Source organism: Lissotriton vulgaris, chromosome 5, assembly GCF_964263255.1.
Source record: "Lissotriton vulgaris chromosome 5, aLisVul1.2, whole genome shotgun sequence".
Lineage (NCBI taxonomy): Eukaryota > Metazoa > Chordata > Amphibia > Caudata > Salamandridae > Lissotriton > Lissotriton vulgaris.
Window position 1 is genome coordinate 1,178,751,081 of NC_141693.1, and position 22,098 is coordinate 1,178,773,178.

At 45.1% G+C, this 22,098-nt stretch overlaps 3 non-coding genes across 3 annotated transcripts; all 3 read left to right on the plus strand.

Annotated features, from left to right (window-relative positions):
* The first annotated feature begins 507 nt into the window (after positions 1–507).
* Positions 508–580, plus strand: TRNAR-CCG (transfer RNA arginine (anticodon CCG)). The gene has a single exon. It is a non-coding gene; the product is annotated as a tRNA-Arg (tRNA).
* Positions 581–15,667: 15,087 nt separating this feature from the next.
* On the plus strand, positions 15,668–15,740 carry TRNAR-CCG (transfer RNA arginine (anticodon CCG)). The gene has a single exon. It is a non-coding gene; the product is annotated as a tRNA-Arg (tRNA).
* A 4,885-nt stretch (positions 15,741–20,625) lies between these two features.
* Positions 20,626–20,698, plus strand: TRNAR-CCG (transfer RNA arginine (anticodon CCG)). Its single transcript has one exon. It is a non-coding gene; the product is annotated as a tRNA-Arg (tRNA).
* The last annotated feature ends 1,400 nt before the right edge of the window (positions 20,699–22,098 follow it).

A 22,098-nucleotide genomic window follows, 5' to 3' on the forward strand; every position in this document is an offset into this window, starting at 1 on the left:
TGTCCTTCTGCTGCAAATGCCCTTTCCAACACTGTATTGGGTGTTTTGATTGGTGCTGTAGTTCCTGAGATTACCCGCCTCAAAGGTTTGGGCTCTCTCTTTATTATATTAGTATAGATAGGGAGTCCTGAAATCACACTTAGTTTACAGGGTGTTTCTCTTCCTGCCGCCCCTGCATTCTTATAAGATCATCTATCATTTCGATGCCAGACTCCCCATGGCTTATTATCCCGGAGGCAGGGCAGACACTCTGTTCTACACAGTCTAATATAGAAGCAATACCCACAATGGCAGGACCTGAAGGGTTTTGTAATTTCAGTGTATCTCTGTTCCTGGCTTCTTACCCCTGCCACACCTGAATTACGTCCTATTGGCATACTGACTCTGTGTATGTGGTCAGTGTGCTGTTAAGATGTATCTTTGAGTCTCTTAATGCTCTCTGCAGGCTATTTGATACTAGTCATTTTCTTCAGATGTGGTTGTTCTCTTATCTTGTCGTTCAAGCAAGGCCCAGTGGCCTAATGGATAAGGCATCAGCCTCCGAAGCTGGGGATTGTGGGTTCGAGTCCCACCTGGGTCGTATGATTTTTTCTTAAATGGCCATATTGTGCCCATGGTGGGATCTAGATTAGCATAATCATGAAGGTCTTGTAATGTCTCCAGCAAAATGAAAGACAATCTAGCCAGACTTGGCCAGCACCATCTTGTCTCCTGTGACATGGACCAAGATCAAATGAGATCATCTACCTGCCTAAGGTTCTCTGACGACATAAGGGCCCTTAAACAGGTCTTCAGGAGACAAGAGAAAAGATGGAGAGAGTCAGATGCTGTGACTCAGAAAAGGTCAAATATAAGATAAGTCTATCTAGATATAAGACGCTGATACGCAAGGAGAAATCGGCCTACGTCCCCAACAAAACTGAAGCAAATGCAAACTCCCCAAAAGAACTGTTTGCGGCTATCAAATAACTCACCACGACACTTCCTCCTTGCCTAAATACTGCAGGCAATCCTTTAGTAACTCTGTGGCGGAGGCCTTCTGCCTCAAAGTTGAAGACTGTTACAAAAACTTCTCCTCTCTTACATCTACATCCTCATCAGCTGTGCTATTTCCAATTCAAACTGATATGGGTTCCTCACTTAGCCACTCCATGCCACCTTCTATTTTTGAGCTTACGAAACTGATCAAAACCTCTAAATCGGGCTTGCCATGCACCCCTTACCCTCGCATAGTTGCCATCCTTGCAGCTCAGACTATTGGGCCAATACTGGCCGACATTATCCAAATAATAAATAATGTGCCAGTCAGGAGAATTCCATTCAGTCTGTAAGCAGTGTTGGCTCTAACGTTAATAAAAAACATATCTTCCCTTAATAAACAAGACCCTTGCAGCTATCGACCCATCTCCTGTCTTCCAATGCCGGCCATGATCATTGTAAAGGTGCTGGACAGATTCAGAAGTCATCACATTCTCTCCAAGGAATCCCTTCCCTTATATTCTGACATCACATTTAACATTAGGAGCTTCCCTCGGCATCCAAGGTGACCTTCATCTCTCTAGAAATTTGAGAGTTGACTGTGTGCTCTCGAGAGATTGGCGGTCCCTCGGCTTGAGAGAATATGCACGGGCAAATAATTATAAAAAGAACATTATTTTATTTGTGTTTACTCATTAAAACATCACTAAATGCATTCATTGATGGCGAGCAGCAGAACCTTCAGCATTGGTTGTGGAAACACATTGGATATCACAGTGTAAGTCTGGACTACAGAGGAACGTAGCAGATAATGAATCGACATTATAAATTGATGGGGTCACGGGTCAGGTACATCGTTGCTCTCCAAGACCTCCTTTGTGAGCTACGCCCACTCTCTATATTCTTCTGGGAACTTCCATCAGTGCACTCCATGGGACATCTACGATCCTCTGCCACTGGGGCGGGGCAAACTTTTAGTTTTGCTTCTGAAATCCTACATTTTTGTGTAATTCTTTAGTCTTATCAAAATGTCACCTGTGGCAAGTTTGCGTAACATTTTTTAAGCAGAGTGCACCTTGCCGAAGACGTCTCACAATATATCTGAGGGAGAGTGGTTTACAATGAAAGTGTCTTGCTGAAAGACAATTGGTGTTAGTGCTAGTCTCCTGTGGTATTTGGAGAGTTGTGTTCACATGAGGGGTGCGTTTGCGTAAACAATGTCATGCAAGAACCCAGAAAAAACATTTCCTTCTGACACTGTTATTGTGTGGAATGCCAGACAATGTTTATGGAATTTAACAAATTCTGTGTCCAAAAATGTATACACTGTCGCACATCTCTGCTTGTAAGGGAATCTCCGTCCGAAGAATACAGAGGCCAGAATCAAGACATCAAAGAGCTGACCATCCTTGAATCCATTGGCCCCAGTCATCAGATCTGACCATCCTTGAATCCATTGGCCCCTTCATCAGAGAGCTGACCATTCTTCAATCCATTGGCCCCAGTCATCAGAGAGCTGACCATCCTTGAATCCATTGGCCCCTGTCATCAGAGACCTGACCATCCTTGAATCCATTGACCCCAGTCATCAGATCTGACCATCCTTCAATCCATTGGCCCCAGTCATCAGAGACCTGACCATCCTTGAATCCATTGGCCCCAGTCATCAGAGATCTGACTTCCCTTGAATCCAGAGGCCCCACTTATTCATCAAAGTAATGACTGCCCTTGAGTTTGATTCCATATTCAGAGACATGCTGCTCCTTGAGGCAGAGGCCACCACCTCCCGTAGGAAGAATCCTTAACTCACTTCAGAGGACACCATCTTCCCTGGATAAACCTGTAATCTGTGAGTTCAAATGTCACCATCCTCACACTTGAAGAGAGAGGTCACCTGCTTGACCCTTTCCCTTCATTGTTTGCTGGTATTACAGTGCACCCTAGTATGCCAACACCTTCTTTGGGCCATTACAAGAGTGAATTTATAAAACAATAGGGAGTCCTGAAATCACACTTAGTTCACAGGGTGTATCTCTCCCTGCCGCCCCTGCATTCTTATAAGATTACTAGCAGCCCGTCCCGACGTTGTCCGGGTATGAATTGCTGCTGGCCAGTAGTATATTGTTTTGTAGGATTTTGTTTTGATAGCATTTCTTATCTGTGACAGGCCTGTGAAACGCTCCGATTCACAGTGCACTGCTGATGCACTTAAGAGGTACAAAAGGGGGTGGTGATGGACGGAGCATCTGCACCAATCAAACACTCACACCCAGTCAAAAGATCTGGGTTTGATCCATCACCGTTCTTTAGCCCACTCTGCCACCCCAGTTCAGACATGGCTATATGCAAATCAGTCTGACCCTGTGCCTCATGTGAACAGTCCAGCCCGAACTGCCAAGCCATGTCTTCCCTGGACCGGAAACAAGCTTCCAAGGACCGGTTTCTGGCATTCCAGCCGTCTTCAGCCCGGCTTGCTTGAATCCAGTGGCAAAGTGAGCAAGGGACTCACGTCTGAGCATGCCCTGCCACACTTATGGCGGCCAAAACCGGTACAAAAGGGAGTGGTGATGGACGTGGAGTTCTGGACTTTTTGGTTCCGTCCAGAGGTGTCAGGGAACAACACCCAAAGACCCCGGAGTTCCACCTGCCTTGGTGCGCAAATGAACAGAAACACGGGCTTCTCGATGGTGGCGTCAAAGACCAAAGGTTTATTACTGCAGGGACACAGAAGTCACAGAAACCACACATGGGCAGATTCTAGGAGCCTGTTCAAATTGTACAAAGAGGGTTGCTCCTTATATACTAAATTTTAAGCTGGGGGTGAATTCTTTACATGTAATACATTCTCAAAACCTTTGTGCCTAAAACAATAAATATTTGGTGTTACACAAGAACCGTTGATAATATCTGATGCCAAACATTACGAAGAGGGGTTCCCACTAGTTCATCACAATCCCTTGTCAATATTGCATTCAAGAGCCGGACCGCCTCATCGTAAATTTCGTTACCTCCCCCTAATAAAGATTCAGAAAGAAAGGAACGCAGCCAGGTGTGGAAGATAGAAAAGTGGGATAAGGGATGTTTGTGGGTTGTAAATGGGCAAGGCTACCGGCTTCGGCCGCCTAATCATGATCGGGACAATGGACACGAGAACCAGTTCGGTGGGGCTGGCCTCGGGCAGAGGAGGCAGCCTTTGTCGAGTCATGCAGCTACAGCGTGTTCTGTTCCAAGGTGCACGTGTCACTGAAGGAGGTGAATCTCCGGCTAAGGCTACGTGTCCTTAATCGAAATGAAATGATCAGAGGTTATTGCGTATGTGAGGGCAAGAAAGACAAAATGGCTGCCATGATCTAAGATGGATGCCGTGGGTAGATCAGAAATGTGTTCATAGCAGGAGTACTCTTGCTCGTAGCATAGCGAAAACACCAGGATGTGCTAAATGGATCATTTGCGGTTCGCTGATACCAATATTATGTATTTCCGACAATATTGAAAACACGGGTTCAAATCGTCACGGAACCTCAGACCCTCCTTTTGCCCTTACATAGGCAATTACTCAGTCTATGTCAGAGTCTAATTCTATGCTCATCAGGTCAGTGACATGCTGTTGTATCATCATCCTTTCTCGTGCCTTTTCTCCAAACGCAGGTGGTTTCCTAAAACAGGTTGCAGCACAAAGACTACACAGAGCAGGACCACACTGGATAATCAGGCAGCATGAGAAGAGGAATACTAAGATGACACCAATGACCATCAGAACCTTCCATCCCCACGCTGATATCAGAGTCCAAAACCACTCCATGAGGGACCAGTTTCCTTTGTCTACATGAATAGAATCGGAAATCTTGTGTAGCTTCAAGATCGCCTCATAGACTGTTGGAGCATTATTAGGAATAAAGACACAGCAGCTCGATTGGATCATTCTGCATACCCCACCTCGATCTGCAAGTATAACGTCTAGAACCATACGGTTCTGCAACGTCATGAGTCTATCCGCCTGAAGCTCAGCTGTCAAATTGCTAAGGGCACCAGCAGTTTCGGTAATAGTAGATTCAACTACCCGTGTTAGCTGACGTATGTTTCTACTATTGGCCATAGGCCCCCAGAACGGAAGGAAGCCTTTAAAGAAGTCTCCAGCTTCCTGACCAGCAGTATCTTCCTTGCTGAAGACACCTCTCGCTACTCTAGTCCTGTGATAATCAGATGAAGCAGTATATGTTGGAGGCAACAATCGAGCAATATAACATGAGCCTGAAAAGTCGGCAGGCAACCATGTATAAGCTCGGTCTCGACAGATGAAGTAGGTACCCCTAGCAGTAAGAAAGGCAGGGGAAGAGTTAGCCGGAAACACATAAGTCTCTACGCACTCACTCCTCCCTAGCTGAGCTCTCGGATTTCTCCCATTACCTTGCAAACAGACCTGACCTCGGTGAGGTACGACCCAGATTGGAGTTGAGCTTTTACGCTTGCTTTCTCCCAAACTAAGGCGATACTCTGAAGAATTCCAACTCAAATACACTCGCAATTCGTCTCTAGGGTAAGATGGAGTATTATTGACGTCCTTGATCATGTCAATATTTCCCTGGACTAAAGCTTTGTTGGCAGAGTTATATTTAGTGGAACGTGGTGGACGTGGAGGATAGGTTTCAAGGGCATAAGCAAAGATGGTTTGGAGGGCCTGAAATGATCCATTGTAGCTGAAAGGCAAAACCAGATAGGGAATACCTTTATCCATAGTGTGGGGTATCAAGCCACACACCCAGCAGTCTGTAGTGTTAACTACCAGTTGGTGTTGATGCAAGAGCTGTACAAAAGTGTTATTAATGAATTCTGAGCGTCGAGCTTGCTCATGTTCAGGAAACGAGTGAAAAGAGTGTATAGAAGAAACAGTAGAAGTAACAGGATCAAGGGGAGGTACTGTAGTTACTGGCACAAAAATCAAACTCATACCGAAAACGATTCCACCCACCAATGTTATCAAAACAATCAAAAATGTAATGGCACATTGTATTAAAAAGCATTTGCTGTGAAGAATTCTGTAAAGTCTGTTTCTGCGAACATAAATCACATTTTCTCGTTGCAGCGCAGGAAGCTCCATCTTCTACAATCCGCTCGCGACCACTGATGATGTGTACGTAGATGAAAATGCCTCTATCAGCCCTGGGAGTTCCCAGAACCAACAGAAAGATCGACCTTGTGTCAGACCCCCGCAGATTCAACTAGGCACACAGCCACGACCCTACGGCTACCCAGACGGCAAGGCAATTTTAAAAACAATAAAACAATAGCAAACTTCCTGGCTGAAGGCAAAAGTTCAAAATTTCAAAATATCACAATGGGCAGTTGCCTGCTTTATTTGTCCATATTACGAGGTCGTAAATTGTATCTTTGCTTCGCAGGTACTGTTTGATCGGCAAATAGTGTATCACTGGTAGCTGTTGCAGTGTTCAAGTTCGCAGATGACAGATTTTTTTCTGATGCAGGGGACAAATGTTCAGAGTTCAAAGGAGTCTTTTCAGGAGGAGAGTCAGAGTTTGGAGTGTCGGTAATCAATTCGGCATCGCTGAAAGGGATGAACTTTGGCGTACGTTCAAATTCGGAGGCACCAATTCCCTTCTTCACCCAGTCGTCGTAAGGAAGTGGCAAAGGTACACGCTTAACATGAGATGCGTGCACCCAATGCTTGCGGCCAGCTACACGAACTGCTGTTCTCGTTGCAAGCAGGACCTGGAAGGGGCCGACGTATCTGGGCTGAAGGTTCTCCGTCCTCGCGAAGTTTCTGATCACGATTTGATCGCCGGGTTTCAGCTGATGCCCTGGACTCTCCGGAGGCTTTGGCAATGCATCGAAAGCCTGTTGGTGAATAAGACTCAATTTAGCAGTCAAGTCGTAAAGGTAGTCTATCAACATAGGATATTCTAGAGAACAAAACTCCTTAGGCCTCGGCACACCCCAAATATTTGCCGGGCGGCCAAAGACTATCTCATAGGGGCTAAGCCCCACTCTAGAATGTACAGTTGCTCTCGTTGATAGCAAAGCCAAAGGAAGTGCGTCTGGCCAGGGTAAACCTGTGGATGCTTGTATTTTAGCTATTTTCAGCTTGAGGGTGCCATTGTAACCCTCTACTAAACCAGCAGACTGGGGATGATTCGCACTGTGGAACTTCTGTCTTATGCCTAGGCCGGTACATACACTCTGCATAACTTTCCCTATAAACTCACTTCCGTTATCTGACCATACAATCCATGGCATTCCAAATCTAGGGAAATATTCTTTGAGAAGAATTTTGGCAGTTGATAGGGCAGTATTGTCCTTTAGTGGATATGCTTCGATCCACCTGGAAAAAGCACAGACTACCACAAGGACGTATTTCAGATTATTACAGCGATCCATGTGAATGAAGTCTAACTGAATCACTTCAAAGGGGCAGGAAGGAGGAGCGAAGTGACCAGCAGGAGTTGGAGTTCCCTTGCCAGGATTATGCATCAGGCATACCATACAATTTTTCACCACTCTCTCTGCACATTTACTGATCCCATCATTCTTCCAGACTGGAGCCAACATCTTACAGATTCCCTTAGAACTTATATGCGCTACTCCATGCGCCATTGTCACCACTGCAAGCACATACGCATCAGGCAACATCCAACGCTGCTGTTCTGTCAAATCAATCCAACACCCATTCGAATCCAACTTGCCCGTACTTTCTCTCCATACACGTTTTTCTTCCTCAGTTGCCTCTTTCTGAATCTCTTTCACACTTTCCATTGTATCCTCACACATTCCAGACTCAGCAATCCATCTTGCAGACGTAGCAACATACATTCTGCTCATCATGTCTCTAGCTGTTTGTTTAGCAGTCTCATCAGCAAAAGCATTCCCACGACCAACATCATCCGTGATTGCTTTATGAGCACTGCACTTTACAATCGCAACTTCAGTCGGCAAGGTTAGAGATTCCAACAAGTCGTTAACTAGCTGACCATGTTGAATCTTAGTCCCATGGGACGTAATGAAACCTCTTTCTTTCCACAAACGGCCAAAACTATGGGCCACGCCGAACGCGTACTGACTATCTGTAAACACATTCACTCTCTTTCCCTTAGCTAAAACACACGCTCTTGTTAAAGCTATTAATTCTGCAGCTTGGGCAGAATTCTGACTCACTCTTGCAGTCTCCACAATCGTCTTCAGAGTCGTTACTGCGTAAGCAGCAGTCACATCACCATTCTCCAATTTAAAGCATGACCCATCCACATACAGCGTACCATCTGGATCTGATAATGGAGTATCCTTTAAGTCAATACGTCCTTTTGTCTCTTCCTCCGTTCTAAAACAACAATCATGTGGCTCGGAATCACTCGACTCTTGATTAGCCGGCAACAACGTTGCTGGATTCAATACATTGCATCTTTTGATCTGAATATGACTCGCTAATAACGTCAGCTCGTAACCAGATAGTCTCGCACTGGTAAGGTGTTGTGTCTTGGTTCGATTCATGAGTGTATCCACAGCATGAGGAACCATGACCACTAGCATGTTGTTCATCACCAATCCAGCAGATTGTCGAATGGAAGCCGCAGCTGCCGCTGTAGCTCTCAAACAACTAGGTAACGCTCTAGCTACCGGATCTAATGTTGATGAAAAATACGCACAAGGGCGTTGCTTATCACCAAATGTCTGTGTCAGAACACTCAACGCGCAACCTTCTCTCTCGTGAACGTAGAGCGTGAATGGCTTACTGTAATCAGGTGTACCCAATACAGGAGCTGAACACAGTGCTTTTCGTAATTCAGTAAAACTCTCCTGACATTCATCAGACCATGGCACCGGACTCGGAACATTTTTCCCAGTCAAAGCCACCAAAGGTTTTGCTAAAAGAGAAAAATTTGGGATCCACTGCCTACAGTAAGAGGTAATACCTAGAAAGGCACGCACTTCTCTCTGCGTGCGAGGAACACTCATCTGCGTAATTGCTTTTATTCTCTCTGGGGTCAACTTCCTTCCCTCCTTTGACAAGAGATGACCTAGGTAGGTCACTTCTTGGCAGCAGTATTGCATTTTCGAAGGTGATACCTTGTGATTCAAATTAGACAAATGATGTAATAACGAAATCGTAGCTGCTTTGCAAGTTTCCTTGTCATCGGCAGCCACTAGAAGATCGTCTACATACTGCACTAGAGCAGAGCCTGGAGGAAGGACAAAGGTATCTAACTGACTTTTTAATGCTTGACTGTAAATAGATGGGCTCTCACAATAGCCTTGTGGAGCGCGTTTAAATCTGAAACTTCGACCTCCTAGACAGAAGCCGAAAATATCTCTGCTTTCCTCGGCTATTGGAATGCTGAAAAAGGCATTCTTCAAGTCAATGACTGAAAACCAAGTAGCTGTAGCAGGAATCAATGTTAACAAGGCAGTAATGTCTGGAACCACAGGAAACTGTGGAATCACAATCTTATTAACTTCTCTGAGGTCGATGACAAACCTATACACTGGAGGCTTTGTAGGATCAGTTCGTTTCAAAATTGGTAATACAGGACTGTTACAGACATTTCCTCTAGTTTCTTCAACCACACTTTTCTTAATCAAATCTTGTACAATCAATAAAAGTGCACGTTCACCTTCACTAGATATTTTATATTGAGGAATTCGAGGAAATTTTACATTCGCTTTCAAAGTGACTACATATGGTGGTATTTCCAAAAGGCCTACATCGTTAGGACCAGTCGCCCAAAGAGAATCAGGGAGTGAACGTAGCTCTGGCGGGAGTGCATCCATTGACAAGTACATCGGAGAGGTGATTCTTTTACCCAATGTAAGCTGTACTCCTTCCGGAGAACAGTACAATGTCGCATATAGTTGTTTTAACAAGTCTAAACCAAGCAGATTTTCATTACAACCCGTCGTCAAAATCAGGGGTGCTTTCAATTGACACGGTCCAACAGAAATAGACAAAGGACCAGATATGGGGTTGTAAACAGGGGCGCCTGAAAAACCTACAGAGACATTAGTTGAGCCGGACAAAGGTGCGCCAGGGAGTTTCGCATGAATGATAGAACTTTTTGCTGCACCAGTATCCAACAGAAACGGTTCGACTACACCTGATGTTGCTACTGCGACATAAGGCCCACTCTGATCCACTGGAACTGATACTACTCCCTCTCTCTGTCCATGGCTGTCCTAGTACCCATTTTGCTGAAATCCCTCATCCACTTCACAATAGTCTTCAACAAGATACTGTTGAGATCTATTTTGCTGGGCCAACTGTCCATTTCGTTGATCAAAGTGATTGGAAGGACGATCGTTCGTCTGTGGAGGCATAGCACCTCGCCCTCGACCTCTAGAATTTTGCACAAAACCACCACGACCTCTCTGAGCTGCTGCTGCATTATTTTGCGTTAAGATCAGACACTCATTCTTGTAGTGACCCTCTTTCTTACAGTATGCACACTGGTTCCACTGATATTGAGGCCTCGGTGAACTATAATCTGCTCTTTGATACGAGTTCTGTTGCGTATTATTCTGATTCATGCGAGGCGGATACGCCTGTTGCAAAAGAACTTTAGTTTTTAAATCTTTTGTTTTCTTATCTGATTTTTCTTTTTCCTCTTTATCTCTATTTTCATAATACTGTGCAGTTGCAAGAATTTGCGCAGTTGTAGAAACAGCCCACGCACTCTCGGAATCTTTTAATTTATTGCATAACTCAGGTAACAAATTATGCACAAATTTATCGACAAACAGTCTCTGTCCTCCTTCTGTGCTCATATCCTGACCACTGTGATCTACAAAAGTCTCTTCGAATCTCGTGAAGAAGTCGGAGACACTTTCGTCTTTTTTCTGTCTACATGCTGACAATTTGTCCCAATTAACACGCAATGCGGGCATCAGAATCAATTATCCTACCTGGAAGATTAGCAATTAGGGGTTCGGGTTTTGCACCACCTACTTGCTGACCATCCGCTGCAACAATAGCTGCCCAATCACCACCTAGGGCTGGATGATTCTCTCTACGAATTTTAGCCCAAATTGGTTGAGGAACTACATTACCAAATAACATATCGATGTCCGCTAAGTTCATTATACAAGCCTCAACTGTCTGTGTTAATTCCTTATAGTATCCAGCAGGATTCTTACGCGGGTCTGGCAAGGCCTGCTTTACTGCTAGCACTTCAGCTCGCTTCCACGGAATGTGTATCCACACTCTTTGGAATTGCGCCGGAGCAGCTACAATACCATTGACATTATCAGCTTGTACAGCATCGCGCCAAATTGGAGGAACCTCCCTCATTGGATATTGGCGGCTTAGCTTCGTCTTGCTTTTCTCTAAATCTCTCGGTGAACGAAGTGATGGATCATTTCTATAACTTAAAATCAGTTCCATCGCTTCTTCTATATTTTGGCCTACTATAATTCCTGCAGCGAACTCTTTCTGAACCTTAATTAAGTCTTCTAGATTCGATTCAACATCATCTTCTTCTATCTCCTCACGTAACAGCGAGCACATCTCATCAAAGACATACCGTTGCGTTGGTTCTTTCCACTGCATAAAGGTGTCTAGCACATCTCTCGTACTATATCTCCTACTCTTCGAAATCCATCTGAGAGCCGTGGAATCTAAAATTCCCCGTTCCTCAGTACTCGGAAGCTGACTACGTCTCTGAACAGAGTCAGAAGTAGGAGTCTTGATTAAAGTTTTATATAAAGGAGACAGAATGTTAGATACAGAATCAGGGATTCTTCGACGAACAGAAAGTGGAGTCAACACACTCGCAGATGCAGAGAACACAGTAGAGGTAGGAACAGATAGCGGGACAGTAGAAGTATCGAGAAAGATAGTTTGTGGAACAGTAGGTGTAAGCGAGACAGATACAGGTATAGAAGTCGGCAATCCAGGAGGAGGAGGAGCCGTAGGAACATTCACATTGACCACAGGAGGTACAGGAGCTTGATTCTGAGGGGCAGGAGCAGGAATACCAGGTTGTCCAGCAACCGGCAATTGTACATTCGGTAAAGGTGGAGCCGTAGCACCTTGTGCATACGGTGGAGGTGACCGTAACAAATAAGACAACAGAGGATCGTTTTCGGAATCCTCTAGTATCTTAGCTGTTTTCGATGGCAAGGCAGGATAGCACTTGTCAATCGCTAAATTATGCTCTCTGATGGCCACCTCTATGGCCTTCTCTGACTCGTTAACTTGCAGCTGCTTAGCCGCTTGCTCCAGAGTCAACTCTTCTTGCTCTTTCTGTTCTTTCTTTAACCTCTTCATTTCTCTCTGTTTGGATTCTTTTCGCCAGTAACGGAAAGAATCAAACATTGCCGGCCGGGCTTTCTTCCTAAACAATTTTGCTTCTAAATTGTCAAGGATTTCGGGTTCAAAACTACCATGCAGTGGCCAACTAAGGACACCATCTTTCTCAGTGTATCGGACCCACACCTCATTATAAGATATAGGACCCACACCATGTTTACAGTACAAGTCATATAGGGGAGTCCCAATCGGAGGAACCAGACATGAGTCCTCCAATCGTGAGTCACTGTTGCAACCAAAACAAGACAACATACAGTTTCTCCGACTTACCATTTTGCAATCCGGAACACAGAACAAACAAAACAAGAAACAAATATGTGCACCTGAACCAAGGACTTAGGCCTACCAAAACGAACTGATGTATCGATACCCAAACTAAACCAAATAGATTATCGTAACCAGAACAACCAGTGATAATCTTACGAAACCAAACCAAATCAAGAACCAAAAAGGATTTTAACAACCCTCACGAAGTAACCAGCTAGCAACCACTAAATACTTAACTGAGGCACTGAAGACGTCACCAAGGAGAAACCCGTCATGTTTCGCTGTACTAAGGACTGCACCTCGGGTCCAAGACAGGGCGACGGTCAAGGCAACGGCCCACTGCAGCCGTCCTGAACGGGAACCCTCGTGGAAGAGAACTTCGGGCCACTTTTGCGATATGCCGGGATCGATGAAGTGGGGCGCCTCCCTCAGGAATCTTCACACGAAGCTTCTCGAACTCTTCAGGCTTTTGGACCGGTACCGAATGACGTCGCCCCATGTTGGGCGCCAATTGGAGTTCTGGACTTTTTGGTTCCGTCCAGAGGTGTCAGGGAACAACACCCAAAGACCCCGGAGTTCCACCTGCCTTGGTGCGCAAATGAACAGAAACACGGGCTTCTCGATGGTGGCGTCAAAGACCAAAGGTTTATTACTGCAGGGACACAGAAGTCACAGAAACCACACATGGGCAGATTCTAGGAGCCTGTTCAAATTGTACAAAGAGGGTTGCTCCTTATATACTAAATTTTAAGCTGGGGGCGAATTCTTTACATGTAATACATTCTCAAAACCTTTGTGCCTAAAACAATAAATATTTGGTGTTACACAAGAACCGTTGATAATATCTGATGCCAAACATTACGAAGAGGGGTTCCCACTAGTTCATCACAATCCCTTGTCAATATTGCATTCAAGAGCCGGACCGCCTCATCGTAAATTTCGTTACCTCCCCCTAATAAAGATTCAGAAAGAAAGGAACGGAGCCAGGTGTGGAAGATAGAAAAGTGGGATAAGGGATGTTTGTGGGTTGTAAATGGGCAAGGCTACCGGCTTCGGCCGCCTAATCATGATCGGGACAATGGACACGAGAACCAGTTCGGTGGGGCTGGCCTCGGGCAGAGGAGGCAGCCTTTGTCGAGTCATGCAGCTACAGCGTGTTCTGTTCCAAGGTGCACGTGTCACTGAAGGAGGTGAATCTCCGGCTAAGGCTACGTGTCCTTAATCGAAATGAAATGATCAGAGGTTATTGCGTATGTGAGGGCAAGAAAGACAAAATGGCTGCCATGATCTAAGATGGATGCCGTGGGTAGATCAGAAATGTGTTCATAGCAGGAGTACTCTTGCTCGTAGCATAGCAAAAACACCAGGATGTGCTAAATGGATCATTTGCGGTTCGCTGATACCAATATTATGTATTTCCGACAATATTGAAAACACGGGTTCAAATCGTCACGGAACCTCAGACGGAGCATCTGAACCAATCAAACACTCACACCCAGTCAAAAGATCTGGGTTTGATCCATCACCATGCCATTATAACGCATGGCATTACATTTTATATGCTTTTACCACACATACATTTACAACGAAATTCATTGTAAATGCATGAATGGTAAAAGCATGTTTTTTTTTAATGTTTGGATAAGGTAAGTATGGGTATAGGGGTATATGTTTTGGGGTACTGAGGTATATGTTTTGGGGTGTTTGGGCATTTTAAGGGTTCAGATATAGTTTTGGGTTATGGGGTACAGGGGTAGTTTTAGGGTTTAGTGATAGGTATGGGTTTGGGGGTACAGGGGTATTTTTAGGATTCAGGGCTAGGTTTGGGTTTTGGGGTAAAGGGGTATTTTAGGGTTCAGGGGTAGGTTTGGGTTTTGGGGTACAGGGGTATTTTAAGGGTTCAGGGCTAGGTTTGGGTTTTGGGGTACAGGGGTATTTTTAGGGTTCAGGGCTAGGTTTGGGTTTTGGGGTACAGGGTTATTTTAGGGTTCAGGGGTAGGTTTGGGTTTTGGGGTACAGGGTTATTTTTAGGGTTCAGGGCTAGGTTTGAGTTTTGGGGTACAGTGGTATTTTTAGGGTTCAGGACTAAGTTTGGGTTTTGGGGTACAGGGGTATTTTTAGGGTTCAGGGGTAGGTTTGGGTTTTTGGGGGACAGGGGTATTTATAGGGTTTAGGGATAGGTTTGGGTTTTGGGGTACATGGTATATTTATAGGGTTAAGATGGGTTAGTGTTTAAGGTTTGTGGGGTATTTTAAGGAGTAAGGGTGGGTTATGATTATGGGGTGCAGGGTATTTAAAGGGAGCAGGGTGGACACCCGGAGCTGGAATGTACAGAACCTGGGAAGAAAAAACAATAAAATATTGGGCACACGCTCACTTTTTTTTCCGTAATCCCACGCGCGCACACTCCCACGCCCCCAGCACACGCCCACAGCACACAATATGAGACATGGCATGAAGGGCGGAATGTACCAAACGCCCCCAGCGTTTGTCACGCCCCCAGCACACGCCCACAGCACAATGCAGACACGCCCACAAGGGACTACTTTGCTGGCACAGTTCTTTTACCTTTTAAATGTATATGGTGGGCGTCTGCATAGCCTATGTCCTTCTGCTGCAAATGCCCTTTCCAACACTGTATTGGGTGTTTTGATTGGTGCTGTAGTTCCTGAGATTACCCGCCTCAAAGGTTTGGGCTCTCTCTTTATTATATTAGTATAGATAGGGAGTCCTGAAATCACACTTAGTTTACAGGGTGTTTCTCTTCCTGCCGCCCCTGCATTCTTATAAGATCATCTATCATTTCGATGTCAGACTCCCCATGGCTTATTATCCCGGAGGCAGGGCAGACACTCTGTTCTACACAGTCTAATATAGAAGCAATACCCACAATGGCAGGACCTGAAGTGTTTTGTAATTTCAGTGTATCTCTGTTCCTGGCTTCTTACCCCTGCCACACCTGAATTACGTCCTATTGGCATACTGACTCTGTGTATGTGGTCAGTGTGCTGTTAAGATGTATCTTTGAGTCTCTTAATGCTCTCTGCAGGCTGTTTGATACTAGTCATTTTCTTCAGATGTGGTTGTTCTCTTATCTTTTCGTTAAAGCAAGGCTCAGTGGCCTAATGGATAAGGCATTAGCCTCCGAAGCTGGGGATTGTGGGTTCGAGTCCCACCTGGGTCGTATGATTTTTTCTTAAATGGCCATATTGTGCCCATGGTGGGATCTAGATTAGCATAATCATGAAGGTCTTGTAATGTCTCCAGCAAAATGAAAGACAATCTAGCCAGACTTGGCCAGCACCATCTTGTCTCCTGTGACATGGACCAAGATCAAATGAGATCATCTACCTGCCTATGGTTCTCTGACGACATAAGGGCCCTTAAAGAGGTCTTCAGGAGACAAGAGAAAAGATGGAGAGAGTCAGATGCTGTGACTCAGAAAAGGTCAAATATAAGATAAGTCTATCTAGATATAAGACGCTGATACGCAAGGAGAAATCGGCCTACGTCCCCAACAAAACTGAAGCAGACGCAAACTCCCCAAAAGAACTGTTTGCAGCTATCAAATAACTCACCACGACACTTCCTCCTTGCCTAAATACTGCAGGCAATCCTTTAGTAACTCTGTGGCGGAGGCCTTCTGCCTCAAAGTTGAAGACTGTTACAAAAACTTCTCCTCTCTTACATCTACATCCTCATCAGCTGTGCTATTTCCAATTCAAACTGATATGGGTTCCTCTCTTAGCCACTCCATGCCACCTTCTATGTTTGAGCTTACGAAACTGATCAAAACCTCTAAATCGGGCTTGCCATGCACCCCTTACCCTCGCATAGTTGCCATCCTTGCAGCTCAGACTATTGGGCCAATACTGGCCGACATTATCCAAATAATAAATAATGTGCCAGTCAGGAGAATTCCATTCAGTCTGTAAGCAGTGTTGGCTCTAACGTTAATAAAAAAATATCTTCCCTTAATAAACAAGACCCTTGCAGCTATCGACCCATCTCCTGTCTTCCAATGCCGGCCATGATCATTGTAAAGGTGCTGGACAGATTCAGAAGTCATCACATTCTCTCCAAGGAATCCCTTCCCTTATATTCTGACATCACATTTAACATTAGGAGCTTCCCTCGCCATCCAAGGTGACCTTCATCTCTCTAGAAATTTGAGAGTTGACTGTGTGCTCTCGAGAGATTGGCGGTCCCTCGGCTTGAGAGAATATGCACGGGCAAATAATTATAAAAAGAACATTATTTTATTTGTGTTTACTCATTAAAACATCACTAAATGCATTCATTGATGGCGAGCAGCAGAACCTTCAGCATTGGTTGTGGAAACACATTGGATATCACAGTGTAAGTCTGGACTACAGAGGAACGTAGCAGATAATGAATCGACATTATAAATTGATGGGGTCACGGGTCAGGTACATCGTTGCTCTCCAAGACCTCCTTTGTGAGCTACGCCCACTCTCTATATTCTTCTGGGAACTTCCATCAGTGCACTCCATGGGACATCTACGATCCTCTGCCACTAGGGCGGGGCAAACTTTTAGTTTTGCTTCTGAAATCGTACATTTTTGTGTAATTCTTTAGTCTTATCAAAATGTCACCTGTGGCAAGTTTGCGTAACATTTTTTGAGCAGAGTGCACCTTGCCGAAGACATCTCACAATATATCTGAGGGAGAGTGGTTTACAATGAAAGTGTCTTGCAGAAAGGCAATTTGTGTTAGTGCTAGTCTCCTGTGGTATTTGGAGAGTTGTGTTCACATGAGGGGTGCGTTTGCTTAAACAATGTCATGCAAGAACCCAGAAAAAACATTTCCTTCTGACACTGTTATTGTCTGGAATGCCAGACAATGTTTATGGAATTTAACAAATTCTGTGTCAAAAAATGTATACACTGTCGCACATCTCTGCTTGTAAGGGAATCTCCGTCCGAAGAATACAGAGGCCAGAATCAAGACATCAAAGAGCTGACCATCCTTGAATCCATTGGCCCCAGTCATCAGATCTGACCATCCTTGAATCCATTGGCCCCAGTCATCAGAGAGCTGACCATTCTTCAATCCATTGGCCCCAGTCATCAGAGAGCTGACCATCCTTGAATCCATTGGCCCCAGTCATCAGAGACCTGACCATCCTTGAATCCATTGGCCCCAGTCATCAGATCTGACCATCCTTCAATCCATTGGCCCCAGTCATCAGAGACCTGACCATCCTTGAATCCATTGGCCCCAGTCATCAGAGATCTGACTTCCCTTGAATCCAGAGGCCCCACTTATTCATCAAAGTAATGACTGCCCTTGAGTTTGATTCCATATTCAGAGACATGCTGCTCCTTGAGGCAGAGGCCACCAACCTCCCGTAGGGAGAATCCTTAACTCACTTCAGAGGACACCATCTTCCCTGGATAAACCTGTAATCTGAGTTCAAATGTCACCATCCTCACACTTGAAGAGAGAGGTCACCTGCTTGACCCTTTCCCTTCATTGTTTGCTGGTATTACAGTGCACCCTAGTATGCCAACACCTTCTTTGGGCCATTACAAGAGTGAATTTATAAAACAATAGGGAGTCCTGAAATCACACTTAGTTCACAGGGTGTATCTCTCCCTGCCGCCCCTGCATTCTTATAAGATTACTAGCAGCCCGTCCCGACGTTGTCCGGGTATGAATTGCTGCTGGCCAGTAGTATATTGTTTTGTAGGATTTCGTTTTGATAGCATTTCTTATCTGTGACAGGCCTGTGAAACGCTCCGATTCACAGTGCACTGCTGATGCACTTAAGAGGTACAAAAGGGGGGGGTGATGGACGGAGCATCTGAACCAATCAAACACTCACACCCAGTCAAAAGATCTGGGTTTGATCCATCACCGTTCTTTAGCCCACTCTGCCACCCCAGTTCAGACATGGCTATATGCAAATCAGTCTGACCCTGTGCCTCATGGGAACAGTCCAGCCCGAACTGCCAAGCCATGTCTTCCCTGGACCGGAAACAAGCTTCCAAGGACCGGTTTCTGGCATTCCAGCCGTCTTCAGCCCGGCTTGCTTGAATCCAGTGGCAAAGTGAGCAAGGGACTCACGTCTGAGCATGCCCTGCCACACTTATGGCGGCCAAAACCGGTACAAAAGGGAGTGGTGATGGACGGAGCATCTGAACCAATCAAACACTCACACCCAGTCAAAAGATCTGGGTTTGATCCATCACCATGCCATTATAACGCATGGCATTACATTTTATATGCTTTTACCACACATACATTTACAACGAAATTCATTGTAAATGCATGAATGGTAAAAGCATGTTTTTTTTTAATGTTTGGATAAGGTAAGTATGGGTATAGGGGTATATGTTTTGGGGTACTGAGGTATATGTTTTGGGGTGTTTGGGCATTTTAAGGGTTCAGATATAGTTTTGGGTTATGGGGTACAGGGGTAGTTTTAGGGTTTAGTGATAGGTATGGGTTTTGGGGTACAGGGGTATTTTTAGGATTCAGGGCTAGGTTTGGGTTTTGGGGTACAGGGTTATTTTAGGGTTCAGGGGTAGGTTTGGGTTTTGGGGTACAGGATTATTTTTAGGGTTCAGGGCTAGGTTTGAGTTTTGGGGTACAGTGGTATTTTTAGGGTTCAGGACTAAGTTTGGGTTTTGGGGTACAGGGGTATTTTTAGGGTTCAGGGCTAGGTTTGGGTTTTGGGGTACAGGGGTATTTTTAGGGTTCAGGGCTAGGTTTGAGTTTTGGGGTACAGTGGTATTTTTAGGGTTCAGGACTAAGTTTGGGTTTTGGGGTACAGGGGTATTTTAGGGTTCAGGGGTAGGTTTGGGTTTTGGGGTACAGGGGTATTTTAAGGGTTCAGGGCTAGGTTTGGGTTTTGGGGTACAGGGGTATTTTTAGGGTTCAGGGCTAGGTTTGGGTTTTGGGGTACAGGGTTATTTTAGGGTTCAGGGGTAGGTTTGGGTTTTGGGGTACAGGGTTATTTTTAGGGTTCAGGGCTAGGTTTGAGTTTTGGGGTACAGTGGTATTTTTAGGGTTCAGGACTAAGTTTGGGTTTTGGGGTACAGGGGTATTTTTAGGGTTCAGGGGTAGGTTTGGGTTTTTGGGGGACAGGGGTATTTATAGGGTTTAGGGATAGGTTTGGGTTTTGGGGTACATGGTATATTTATAGGGTTAAGATGGGTTAGTGTTTAAGGTTTGTGGGGTATTTTAAGGAGTAAGGGTGGGTTATGATTATGGGGTGCAGGGTATTTAAAGGGAGCAGGGTGGACACCCGGAGCTGGAATGTACAGAACCTGGGAAGAAAAAACAATAAAATATTGGGCACACGCTCACTTTTTTTTCCGTAATCCCACGCGCGCACACTCCCACGCCCCCAGCACACGCCCACAGCACACAATATGAGACATGGCATGAAGGGCGGAATGTACCAAACGCCCCCAGCGTTTGTCACGCCCCCAGCACACGCCCACAGCACAATGCAGACACGCCCACAAGGGACTACTTTGCTGGCACAGTTCTTTTACCTTTTAAATGTATATGGTGGGCGTCTGCATAGCCTATGTCCTTCTGCTGCAAATGCCCTTTCCAACACTGTATTGGGTGTTTTGATTGGTGCTGTAGTTCCTGAGATTACCCGCCTCAAAGGTTTGGGCTCTCTCTTTATTATATTAGTATAGATAGGGAGTCCTGAAATCACACTTAGTTTACAGGGTGTTTCTCTTCCTGCCGCCCCTGCATTCTTATAAGATCATCTATCATTTCGATGTCAGACTCCCCATGGCTTATTATCCCGGAGGCAGGGCAGACACTCTGTTCTACACAGTCTAATATAGAAGCAATACCCACAATGGCAGGACCTGAAGTGTTTTGTAATTTCAGTGTATCTCTGTTCCTGGCTTCTTACCCCTGCCACACCTGAATTACGTCCTATTGGCATACTGACTCTGTGTATGTGGTCAGTGTGCTGTTAAGATGTATCTTTGAGTCTCTTAATGCTCTCTGCAGGCTGTTTGATACTAGTCATTTTCTTCAGATGTGGTTGTTCTCTTATCTTTTCGTTAAAGCAAGGCTCAGTGGCCTAATGGATAAGGCATTAGCCTCCGAAGCTGGGGATTGTGGGTTCGAGTCCCACCTGGGTCGTATGATTTTTTCTTAAATGGCCATATTGTGCCCATGGTGGGATCTAGATTAGCATAATCATGAAGGTCTTGTAATGTCTCCAGCAAAATGAAAGACAATCTAGCCAGACTTGGCCAGCACCATCTTGTCTCCTGTGACATGGACCAAGATCAAATGAGATCATCTACCTGCCTATGGTTCTCTGACGACATAAGGGCCCTTAAAGAGGTCTTCAGGAGACAAGAGAAAAGATGGAGAGAGTCAGATGCTGTGACTCAGAAAAGGTCAAATATAAGATAAGTCTATCTAGATATAAGACGCTGATACGCAAGGAGAAATCGGCCTACGTCCCCAACAAAACTGAAGCAGACGCAAACTCCCCAAAAGAACTGTTTGCAGCTATCAAATAACTCACCACGACACTTCCTCCTTGCCTAAATACTGCAGGCAATCCTTTAGTAACTCTGTGGCGGAGGCCTTCTGCCTCAAAGTTGAAGACTGTTACAAAAACTTCTCCTCTCTTACATCTACATCCTCATCAGCTGTGCTATTTCCAATTCAAACTGATATGGGTTCCTCTCTTAGCCACTCCATGCCACCTTCTATGTTTGAGCTTACGAAACTGATCAAAACCTCTAAATCGGGCTTGCCATGCACCCCTTACCCTCGCATAGTTGCCATCCTTGCAGCTCAGACTATTGGGCCAATACTGGCCGACATTATCCAAATAATAAATAATGTGCCAGTCAGGAGAATTCCATTCAGTCTGTAAGCAGTGTTGGCTCTAACGTTAATAAAAAAATATCTTCCCTTAATAAACAAGACCCTTGCAGCTATCGACCCATCTCCTGTCTTCCAATGCCGGCCATGATCATTGTAAAGGTGCTGGACAGATTCAGAAGTCATCACATTCTCTCCAAGGAATCCCTTCCCTTATATTCTGACATCACATTTAACATTAGGAGCTTCCCTCGCCATCCAAGGTGACCTTCATCTCTCTAGAAATTTGAGAGTTGACTGTGTGCTCTCGAGAGATTGGCGGTCCCTCGGCTTGAGAGAATATGCACGGGCAAATAATTATAAAAAGAACATTATTTTATTTGTGTTTACTCATTAAAACATCACTAAATGCATTCATTGATGGCGAGCAGCAGAACCTTCAGCATTGGTTGTGGAAACACATTGGATATCACAGTGTAAGTCTGGACTACAGAGGAACGTAGCAGATAATGAATCGACATTATAAATTGATGGGGTCACGGGTCAGGTACATCGTTGCTCTCCAAGACCTCCTTTGTGAGCTACGCCCACTCTCTATATTCTTCTGGGAACTTCCATCAGTGCACTCCATGGGACATCTACGATCCTCTGCCACTAGGGCGGGGCAAACTTTTAGTTTTGCTTCTGAAATCGTACATTTT